Genomic DNA, 12,251 nt, shown 5'->3' with positions numbered 1-12,251 from the left:
GACGTCTCGATTCTCAAGAAGATTATAGCGGATCTACTTCAACTCCATCCCCCTGCGTCATGTCATATGTGCCGGGTGAGACAGAGGCTAGTAGGCGATAGATGGGACCAGATGGTGGGAGGGAATGGTTTGAAGAAAGAGCCAGGTGGGTAATGGGGCTGTGGAAGTGTTGAGACAGAAGCTGGCTTCATCTGCCTGATTTCTTTCCTTATGTGTCCATCTCTAAGCCTCTGCTTCCACCTTCTGCATTCCCTTCACCTTCTATCTGTCTGTCTAGTTTTGTTTATATGTTTCCACCTGTCACGTACCAGCATCTCTCTGAGCACTGCCTCTCCCTCTCCCACACCTGGCTCTGTCTGTGCATTGTCCCTTTCCCCCTCCCTGACCCCTGTCTCATCCCTCCCAATCACTCCTATGTACTGGCTACCTTCCTTCGACACTCTCAGATCTGGTGCAGGATGTGGATCTGAAATACCGACCATCCCTTTGCCTCCGTAGATGCTGCTTGACCTGCTGAGTTCTTCCAGCTCAGTTATTATATACTGTAGGTTGCCTACGCATGCTAGATGAACACAGTTAGCGCAGTGCCAGTTATCGGGATGGGCAGTAAGAAGGTGCATTGGTGAGCAATTCAGGGTCTACTCCATCCCATAATTTCCAGTTGTACTGGTTTTCCAAATGAAACTGAGTAAGATGGGCCAACTTCAGAAGGGCAGGAAGAACAACAATTTATGCAGCCAGAAGGAGGGAGAGAGACAGTGGAGTGAGATGTTGGGATAAAGCGAGGAAAGAAAGGAGAGATGATCCCAGAGAGAGAAAATTATTTGTGTTCAGGCATGATTTGATACTCAACTATTTCCAACTGCTTCCCCAATTTAATGGAATACTTCAAGTTTCTCCCTCTCTCCCCTTCATTCCCAATTTCTTATCCCACTCCTTCACAATCTTTCATTCTCCCCCTCCCACCCCCCATCACAATCGTTCTACCTCCCAGTCTCCTTCTTTTCCCCTTTCTTTGCCTGGCTCTGAATCTCTTTTCCATATTCCTTCATAATAGTTAGTTTGTTGGTCAAGGTGAGGCTGAGCAGCTGGCTTTAGTAGTGAACAAGGTAAGTGGGAGACAATAAAGTCCATGATGCTGGTTCTTGTAGAGAGGGAACCACAAGTTGTCATTCTGGGGCTCGATGGTTCCTTTGCCAGATGATGTTAAATGACCTCACAGATGTGATCAAGGATATCTACTAATGGTCCTTCACCACCCACAGTACGAACCACAGAGACACTGCAGCATGTGCTCTTTCTCCATCAGCCATGTTCCAAAAAGTGCAGGCAATTGCTGCACATAAACAGCAGGAGGAAATCAGCATCCATGGATGAGGTCAGGCAGCATCCAGGGAAATGAATAAACAGTCATCATTTTGACCTGAGACCATTCTTCAGGACTGGAAGGGAAGGAGGAGGATGCCAGAATAAAAAGGGGGTGGGGAGAGAAAGGGGGCTAGCTGGAAGGTGACAGGTGAAATCAGATGGGTGGAAAGATAAAGGGCTGGAGAAGAAAGAATCTGACAGGAGAGTGCACAGCAGGAGAAAGTGATGACTCAGGGGAAGGTAATAGGCAGGTGAGAAGAGATAAAAGGCCAGAGTGGGGAATAGAAGAAAAGGGGAGGGGGAAAAGACCCTGATGGGATTTGCATACAGACCTCAAAACAGTAGTAAGGATGTGGTGTACAAAGTACAATAAGAGATAGAAAATGCACGCCAAAAAGATATGTTACCATAGTCATGGGTTCTTCAATATGCAGATCCATTGGGAAAATTAGGTTGGTGCTGGATTACAGGAGGGGGAATTTCCAGAGTGCCTATGAGATGGCTTTTTAGAGCAACTTGTGGTTGAGCCCACTAGAGGATCAGCAATTCTGGATTTGGTGTTGTGCAATGAACCACATTTGATTAAAGAGCTTAAGGTAAAAGAACCCTTAGGGGTAAGTAAACATAATATGATCAAATTCACCCTGAAATTTGAGAAGGAAAAGCTAAGGTCAGATGTATCAGTATTACAGTGGAGTAAAGGAATTACAGAGGCTTGAGAGAGGAGCTGGCCAGAATTTATACGAAAAGAACACTGACAGGGATGATGGCAGAGCAGCAATGGCTGGAATTTCTGGAAGCAATTAGGAAGGCACAGGATACATACATTCTAAAGAGGAACAAGTATTCTAAAGGCAAGATGACACAACCATGGCCAACAAGAGAAGTCAAAGCCAATATAAAAGCCAGAGAGGGCATATAATAGAGGAAAAATTAGTGGGAAGTTAGAGGATTAGGAAGCTTTTAAACACCGACAGAGAGCTACTAAAAAGTCATTAGGAGGGCAAAGATGGAACATGAAAGCAAGCTAGCCAATAATATTAAACAGGATGCTAAAAGCTTCAGCTACATGAAGTGTAAAAGAGAAGTGAGAGTGGATATGGGACCACTGGTAAATGATGCTGGAGAGGTGGCAATGAGGTAAAATGAAATAGCAGAGAAACTGAAAAAGCATTTTGCATCAGTTTTCACTGTGAAAGACACTAGCAGTGTCAGGGGGGCATGAAGTCTGTGAAGTTACCATAACTAGAGAGAAGGTTCTTAGGAAACTGAAAGGTCTTCAGGGAGATAAGTCACCCAGACCAAATGGTGTACACCCCAGAGTTCTGAAAGAGGTGGTTGGAGAGATCAAGGAGGAGTAATGATACATCAAGAATCATTGGATTCAGAAATAGTTCTGAAAAACTGGAAAATTGCAATTGTCACTCCACTCTTTGAGAAGGGAGAGAGGCAGAAAAAGGAAACTATAGGCCAGTTAGTCTGACCTCAGTGGTTGGGAAGACGTTGGAGTCGATTATTAAAGGTGAGGCCTCAGGGCACTTGGAAGCACATGATAAAATTGTTACAAGGAGTGACTGGGGATGAACACAAGTGCAGACACAGGCACGGAGACAGGGTCAAGAGGCACTAGCACAGTCACGACCGTGGAACAGGTACCCAGGGGAATCTTGACTCAGAGACAAGGTTTATGTAGAATATCCAGGGAATGGAGCGGAGCTTAGAAATAACAGTCCTAAGGGATCAGGAAACGAGGTTTACACACACTAGAATCGACCAACGAACTGGCGACCCATCACTGTGATGCCAGAGTTCTTGTCCTATATTCTCTAATGGGAACCAGGTGCTGTAATTAATCGAACTATCAGACAACGGGAATTAAGACATCATCAAGGAGGTCGGAGTGAGATGGGGGAAAGCCAGACGGGACCGTGACAGTACCCCCCCCCCCCAACGGGAGCCTCCAGGCTTGTCTGGATGGTCCCGATGGAAGTCATGGATAAGGGAAAGGTCCAGGATGAAGGAGCGGGGAACCCAGGAACATTTCTCTGGGCCGTACCCTTCCCAGTCAACCAGGTATTGGAGGCTATTGCTCCGACGGCGCACATCCAGTAGCCGCTGGACGGTGTATGCCAGGTGGTTGTCGATCGTCCGGGCGGGTGGATGGGTTTCGGTCGGAGGACACAAGGGGCTGACGGAAACTGGTTTTAATTGGGAAACGTGAAATGTCGGGTGGATGTGCATAGATATAGGTCGTTCAAGTTGGACTGCTGTAGGGTCGATGATACTTTTGGTCTTGAAAGTTCCCAGGAAGCGAGGGGCGAGTTTCTTAGGCTCTTTCTTGAGAGGAATGTCTTTGGATGAGAGCCACACCTTCTGCCCAGGTCCATACTCAGGTGCAGGAGTCCAATGGCGATTGGCAATCCTCCGGTTACAATCGGCTGATCGGAGAAAGGCCATACATGTCCTCCCAGACCTTACAGCATTGATCGATATGAGCTTGAACGGGCCTGAATCTCCTCTTCTTGAGCAGGGAACAGTGGGGATTGGTGCCCAAGGGAGCATTCAAAAGGAGATCTTCCAGTGGCAGTACTAACCAGAGAGTTGTGGGCTTACTCTACCCACACAAGGTGGTCACTCCAGGTAGACAGGTTGTTGGTTGTTATGCAAAGTAGTGCTGCCTCCAAATCCTGGTTGACCCGTTCCATTTGCCCATTCATCTGTGGATGGAAGCTGGATGATAGGGTAACGGAGGCACCCAGGGCTTGGCAGAAGGATTCCATACCTACAGGACGAATTGGGGACCCCAATCGGAGATGATATCTGCAGGAATTCTGTGGAGGCAGAAGATGTGGCGGACGAGAAGCTCTGCGGTCTCCTGAGCAGAATGGAGTTTAGGGAGAGCTACAAAGTGCATTGACTTGGAGAACACGGTGAGTACTGTGGTGTTTCTGTGTGAAGGGGGTAGTCCCGTGACAAAATCTAGGGCTATGTGTGACCAAGGATGATCAGGGACAAGTAGAGGACAAAGTAATCCAGCAGGTGGCCAGTGGGAGGCTTTTCCGTGGACACAGACAGAACATGCAGAGACATAGGAACCGGTATCTGCCTCCATGGAAGGCCACCAAAAGTGTCCTTTCAGGAGAGACAGTGTCCAATCACTCCTGGGGTGGCAGGCGAACTGAGACGTGTGCCCCCACCTGAGAACCTGAAACCTGACGGAATCAGGCACAAACAGGCGATTGGCGAGTCTGTTGCTGGGGTCAGGGTCATCCCATTGGGTTTTATTTACAATAGACTCAATTTCCCAAGTGAGGGCTGCAACCACACAGGATGGTGGGAGGATTGTCTCTGGGCAGGAAATGTCCTTCTTGGAATTGTATCAGTGGGAGAGTGCATCAGGTTTCCCGTTCTTGGATGCCGGATGATAGGTGAGTGTAAATCTGAACTGACCAAAAAATAATGCCCAACGGGCTTGGCGGGAATTCAGGTGTTTGGCGGTTTGGATATATGCAAGGTTCTTGTAACCGGTCCAAACTATAAACGGGTGTTCCGCCCCCTCCAGCCAGTGCCTCCATTCTTCCAACGCCAGTTTGACTGCCAGTAGTTCCCGGTTTCCCACGTCGTAATTTCGTTCAGCGAGAGACAGCCGGCGAGAAAACAAGGCACAGGGATGAAGCTTCTGGTCAGAACTTGAATGTTGGGACAGAACTGCTCCCACCCCAGAGTCGGAGGCGTCGACCTCCACGATGAATTGACAGGAGGAGTCTGGTTGGACCAGGATGGGAGCAGATGTGAAACGCCTCTTCAGTTCAGTGAAAGGGTGTTGTTGGTGAAGTAAGTCGGGTAAGGGGTGCCGCCACCTGACTGTAATCCCTGATAATCGGTGATAGAAGTTTGCAAACCCCAGGAACCGCTGAAGTTGCTTGCAGGTCATGGGTCTGGGCCATTCTTCCACCACCCAGATCTTCTCAATATCTGCTCTCACCTGCCCACTCTCGATAGTGTAGCCCAGGAAGCTGACCGAGTGGACGTGGAATTCACACTTCTCCTCCTTCACAAATAACTACAGTCTCTGTAGGACTTGACGGACATGATGAATGTGGTTCTGGAGGCTTTTGGAGAGTATCAAGATGTTATCTAGATAGATGAACACAAAGTAGTTAATAAAGTCCTTCAGCACATCATTAATCAGGGCTTGAAAAACGGCTGGGGCATTGATGAGGCCAAACGGGATGACCAGGTATTCAAAGTGACCAAACAGGGTATTAAATGCCATCTTCCACTCGTCTCCCTAGACGGTAGGCGCTTCGAAGGTCCAAGTTCGAGAAGATGGTGCCTCCGTGAAGTGGTTGAAACGCAGAGTTTATGAGGGGAAGTGGGTACTTGTTTTTAATGGTTTTGTTATTAAGGCCTCAGTAATTGATACAGGGGCGTAGTGACTCATCCTTTTTCTCCACAAAAAAGAAACCTGCACCAACCAGGGAGGAAAAAGGTCGAATAATACCCGCCGCGAGAGACTCACTAATGTATTTCTCCATGGCTTCTCTCTCAGGACAGGACAAGTTATACAGGTGACTGGTGGGTAACGAGGCCTCAGGGAAAAGGTTGATAGCGCAATCATATAGGCGGTGCGGAGGCAGGGAGAGAGCCCGTTTTTTGCTGAATACCTGTCCCAGGTCGTGGTATTCTGCAGGAACTTTGGACAAGTTAAGGGGTTCCAAGACAGGCGAGGTTGCGATAGCCTCCTTAGGAGATGCAGCTGACCGCAAACAATTGCCATGGCAAAACGGGCTCCAGCTGGCTATCCTCCCAGTAGACCAGTCGATGTGGGGATTGTGGTGGTTCAACCATGGGCATACTTGAACTATAGGGGCTTGAGGAGAATGAATTAGATTAAATTGTACCTTTTCTCAATGGTTTCCGGACAGAATCAAGGTCAGGGGTGGCATACAGTGGGTGACCTGAGCCAGAGGTCTTCTGTCCAGCGCCCGGGCCTCCAGAGGGGTACTTAACAGCTCCCGAGGAATTCCAGCCCGGGAGGCTATGTCCTCATCCAACAGATTTCTCTCAGCACTGGAATCCACCAAGGCGGATAGGGACAGGGACTGTTGGTGATAGGTCATAGTTGCCTGGATCTGCATCCGAGTTTGGGGGACTGAAGGGAGTGTCGTCTGGCCTACCAGAACCCCCTTTCTACTGGTGAGCCTTCCCTTTTTGGTCGAAGGAGTTAGGTATCCCGGAAGTGTCCAGGCTGGCCGCAATAGAAACAATCCGCTGATCTCCATCTCCGAAGTCGCTTGGTGGGGGAGAGACGGTTCTGTCTCAGCTGCATCGGTTCTTCCCCCCAGGGTAGTGGGAACAGTCGGAGCAGGAGCTGCACTAGGAGCAGACGGGGGAGAGAGGCTGGTTGAATATGGCAAGGTGGGCTGTGGGACGACCCGAGGAGCAGGGCGACCGGTCTTCTATCTCAGACGCTCTTGAAGCCGATTGTCTAGCTTGGTGGCTAGAGAGACCAAAGAGCCCAGGCTGTCCGCGTCATCCCTTGCCGCTAATTCATCTTTTATCTTGTCAGAGAGACCCTGTCGAAATACTTCTAGTAGTGCCTCGTCATTCCACCCAGAGTCGGCCGCTAATGTACAGAACTCTAAGGAGTATTCAGCTACGCTTCGCAAGCCCTGACGGAGAGTCAGTAGGCGCCTAGCAGCGTCCTTACCGTGAATAGGTTGTTCTAAAACCTTCCTCATTTTGGAGACGAAGGTGGAGAAGGAGGAGTAGATCTCTGGCTGGTTGTCCCCGATCATGGTGGCTCATGGGGCAAGGCATCCCCTGGTAACAGCCCCATGATGTATGCAATCTTCAATCTGTCCGAGGTGTACGTATGTGGCTGTTGCTCAAAAACCATGGAGCGTTGTAGTGAGAAAGCCCGGCAGTTCCCTAGGTCCCCAGCGCAGGGTTCCGGTTCGGGTACGTACGGCTCTCGAGGTGCCATCCCAGGCTGTGTGGGTTGGTCAGACCGGGTTCTCGGAAGGGACGGAATAAGGGCAGTGGATACCCAGTCAACCTGCTCACTGACCTTCTTTACATCCTCGGACAGGGCACGAAGGTTTTCCATGACTTCTCGGAGCAGTTGATTGTGTAAGCCCAATAGGGAGCCCTGGCTGATGAGGGCCTGTTACGCGGGGTCCGTGTCCACTGGGTTCATTCTTGGCCAGTTCGTTCTTTTGCAAGAGAGTGACTGGGGACGAACTCAAGTGCTGACACAGGCATGGAGACAGGGTCAAGAGGCACTAGCACAGTCACGAACGTGGAACAGGTACCCAGGGGAATCTTGACTCAGAGACAAGGTTTATGTAGAATATCCAGGGAATGGAGCGGAGCTTAGAAATAACAGTCCTAAGGGATCGGGAAACGAGGTTTACACACACTAGAATCGACCAACGAACTGGCGACCCATCACTGTGATGCCAGAGTTCTTATCCTATATTCTCTAATGGGAACCAGGTGCTGTAATTAATCAAACTATCAGCAAATGGAAATCAGACAACAGGAATTAAGCCACCATCGAGGAGGTAGGAGTGAGATGGGGGACAGCCAGACGGGACCGTGACAAAAATAGGCTGTAGTCAGCACAGTTTTCTCAAAGGAAAACTTGTCTATCAAATCTGTTGGAAGTCTTTGAAGAAGTAATAAGCAGATAGTCAAAGGAGAATCGATTGATGTTGAGTACTTGGATTTTCAGATGGCTTTTGACAATGTGCTGCACATGAAGCTGCTTAATAAGCTATGAGCCCATGGTATTACAGGAAAGATACTAGCATGGACAAAGCTGTGGCTGATTGGCAGGAGGTAAAGAGCAGGAATAACTTCAGCTTTTTCTAACCAGCTGCCAGTATTTGGTAGTGTTCCACAGGGTCTGAGTTAGGACTGATCCTTTTTACAATATATATCAATGAGTTGGTTGATGGAGATGATGGCTTTGTTGCAAAGTTTGCAGACAATATGATAAGTGGAGGGGAAGGTAGTTTTAAGGAAGTAGAGAGGCTACAGAATGACTTAATGAAGAGAAAGGACAAAGAAATGGCAGATGGAATACAGTAGCAGGAAGTGTATGGTCACACACTATGGTAGTAGAAATGAAATGGTTATTTTCTAAATAGAGAGAAAATACAACAAACTGAAGTGCAAAGGGAGTTGGGAGTCCTCGTGTAGGATTCCAAAAAGGTTAATTTGCAGGTTGAGTCTGTGGTGAGGGAGGCAAATGTGATGTTAGCATTCATTTCTAGAAAATAAAAGCAAGTATGTAATGTTGAAACTTTATAAAGCACCGGTCTGGTGAGGCCTCACTTGGAGTTTGGGTCCCTTATCTTAGAACATAAATGTCAAACTCAAGGCCTGCGGGCCAAATCCGGCCCACGGTGGAATTATCTTTGGCCCGCGAGATAATATCTAATTACTATTAAAGCTGGCCCCAGTAATCAAAGCGCCTATGGCGTATGATATGGCTAATGCTGAGTTTATTCAGGTACCAGGTTTTCAGGGTTTTTAGTGTTTATTCGGCAGTCTTGCTCGGCAGTCTTCTTCATAAGAAACAGAATTTGTAAAGTGAAACACTTTGTAGTTATAGCAGAGACTGAGACACATGAGAGCAGGCTGAAAAAACGGAGGCAACGAAAGCTGCGTTCGCACGCGTCCGACTGATCCGGCCCGCATGAAGCTGCATTTTGCTCAATCCGGCCCGTGACCTAAAATGAGTTTGACACCCCTGTCTTAGAAAGAATCTGCTGAAACTGGAGAGGGTTGAAAGGAGGTTCACAAAAATGATTCCAGGATTGAATGGCTTGTCATATGAAGAGCATTTGAAGGCTCTAGGTCTGTATTCACTAGAATTCAGGAGTAGGGAGGATGACCTCACTGAAACCTACATAAAGGCCTTGACAGAGTGGACGTGGAGAGTATGTTTTCTATGGTGGGACAGTCTAAGACCTGAGGTCACAGCCTCAGAATAGAGTGGTGAACTTTTAGAACGGAGATGAGGAGGAATTTCTTTAGTAGAGAATGGTGAATCTCTGGAAATCTTTGCCACAGGCAGCTGTGGAGGCCAAATCTTCATGTATATTCAAGGCAGAGGTTGATAGATTCATGACTGGTCAGGACATGAAGGGATATGAGGAGAAGGCAGGAGATTGGAGCTGAGAGGAAATTGGATCAGCCATGATGAAATGGCAGAGCAGACTTGATGGGCCAACTCTGCTCCTATATTTTATGGTCTTATTGGAAGGAAAACACTTTTTACTGAAAGAAGAAATTGATATTGATGCCATCAGGTTGGGGGTTACCCAAACACCATCTAAGGTGTTGCTTCTCCACCCTGAGCAACACTTACAGAGAACAATTACCATTGCTCGCTGACATTAAAAAGTTCCAGCACACACTCACAAACTTACTGCCACTGCAGCATTCACGCATACATTTCGTATCTTATTTTAGATTTTTAGTTAAGTGACAATGGAGTCAGGTTGCAGAGACACTTTGCCACATGGTCCTGAATACTCTTTCCTCTCTCTTTCAGACAAAGGAGACAAGCAACTCCCCTCGGCAGCTGACCACTAGAGGAGGTTGGGGAAGAGGTAACGGGGTAATTCCTGTCTGCAGCTGACCACTGAAGGAGGTTGGAGAGGGGTAACGGGGTAACTCCTGTCAGAAGCTGACCACCGGAGGCGGTTGGGGGTGTGCCAGGGGTAACTACTATGTCCACAAGGTAGGAGGGAATGCAATGGAGCATCTGAGGATCAGTGACTGTTGAACAAGGTCACCTCACATCTTTGTTTATTCGGCTTTTCACATCTCACTTCCCTCTTGACTTACAGGGTTTGTATTTTTTTCCGACGGGTCCCTCTACCTTGATCCTTAACTCATGAACCCTAGACTAAGCCTTCACTTTTAGGCTTTCAAATAATGATCTGCTATAGCCTATACTTCCATATGACAGCTAGGGTATTGATATATATATTCCTGCAACAATGCAAAATAATACCGAAGAGAAATGGACAAAGATGAGCCATTTCTCGGTATTATTCTGCAATGGAGACTTGTGAGGTGCACATAACTCTGCATGCTACAGTTATCCGAGGTTCCATGTGTTGATCTTGATTTTACATTTTTCAAATAAAGAACTTGCAAAAATATAGAGCATAGAAACATAGAAAACCTACAGCACAATACAGGCCCTTTGGCCTACAAAGCTGTGCCGAACATGTCCCTACCTTAGAAATTACTAGGCTTACCGATAGTCCTCAAAACTAAGCTCCATGTACCTATCCAAAAGTCTCTTAAAAGACCCTATCGTATCCACCTCCACCACCATTGCCGGCAGCTCATTCCACGCACTGATGCACCATCAATAACTCACTCTGAGACATAAAGGCGAGGTATCGGCTTTTATTGACTGGAAGAAGGAACAAGCAGTGATTGACCACCATACTACATCCTGGAGACTGAGAGGCCGGGCTCAGACCTCAATCGCCTTTATACAGGGGTCTGTGGGAGGAGCCACAGGAGCAGTCAGCAGGGGGCATGTCCAGACAGGTATATGTAGTTCACCACATTCACCCCCCCCCCCCCCTTTGTTTTAAAAGAGAGTCCCCATGGGGCGAAGTTTCGTACAAGTATATTTACAGGTTAAGTCTATCAGGTGGTCGAATCTGTCGCTGCGATCTACATAGCACCGGCTGTGATTGCACAGGTGCCGGTGGTGGTGATTGCACAGGTGGTGGTGATTGCACAGGTGCCGGTGGTGGTGATTGCACAGGTGGTGGTGATTGCACAGGTGCCGGTGGTGATTGCACAGGTGGTGGTGATTGCACAGGTGGTGGTGATTGCACAGGTGCCGGTGGTGGTGATTGCACAGGTGCCGGTGGTGATTGCACCGGAGACGGAGGTTGTGCTGGTTCCGGCCTAACTGGAGGTGTCAGCCCACTAGGCGTCAGTGATCCCTCACGCGTGTGTGAGGCGCCTGGTATATGCGTACGAGATGCCCGGTATAGGAGTGTCGTGAGGAGTCTGTGTAGGGTTTGGTGTGCACGGTGTCACTTCGGGTACAGGGTTCATAGTCACCGTGGAGTGTTCGGGGTAGTGGTCTGCTGCTCCTGCGGGCACCAGGTCGCGGACAGAGACCGTGTCCTCCCGCCCATCAGGTAAGACCACGTAGGCATACTGGGGGTTTGCATGTAGAAAGTGAACCCTCTCGACCTGCGGGGAGTATTTATTACTTCTCACATGTTTCTGGAGCAGCACTGGCCCTGGGGACATCAGCCAAACTGGTAGGGTGGTCCCAGTGACAGACTTCCTGGGAAAAGAGAATAGGCGCTCATGAGGGGTGGCATTGGTGGACGTACATAACAGGGAGCGGATAGAGTGGAGTGCCTCAGGGAGGACCTCCTGCCATCGAGAGACCGGCAATCCTTTTGACTTAAGGACTAAAAGTGTGGCCTTCCACACTGTGGCATTCTCCCTCTCCACCTGTCCATTTCCCTGGGGATTATAACTCGTGGTCCGACTAGTAGCAATGCCCCTAGCTAGCAGGTACCGGCGCAGCTCGTCACTCATAAAAGAGGACCCTCTATCACTGTGGATATAGCAGGGATATCCGAACAGAGTGAAGAGCTGGCGCAGGGCTTTTATGATGGACGTGGTAGTGATGTCAGGGCAGGGAATGGCTAAGGGGAACCACGAGTACTCATCGTCTTTGAGGGCATCCAGTGCCCCTTCGTAGGTCGACAGGTCCCTGATAAATGAGTAAACTTTTGGGGTGATCCTCGAGAGGAGAATTCGGTGCATAACAGCGGGGTCAGTTGCACGAACCTCCTCCAAGTATGATTGGAAGC

This window comes from Hemitrygon akajei, chromosome 4 (assembly GCF_048418815.1).
Source record: "Hemitrygon akajei chromosome 4, sHemAka1.3, whole genome shotgun sequence".
Lineage (NCBI taxonomy): Eukaryota > Metazoa > Chordata > Chondrichthyes > Myliobatiformes > Dasyatidae > Hemitrygon > Hemitrygon akajei.
Note: the sequence above shows the minus strand (reverse complement) of the source record.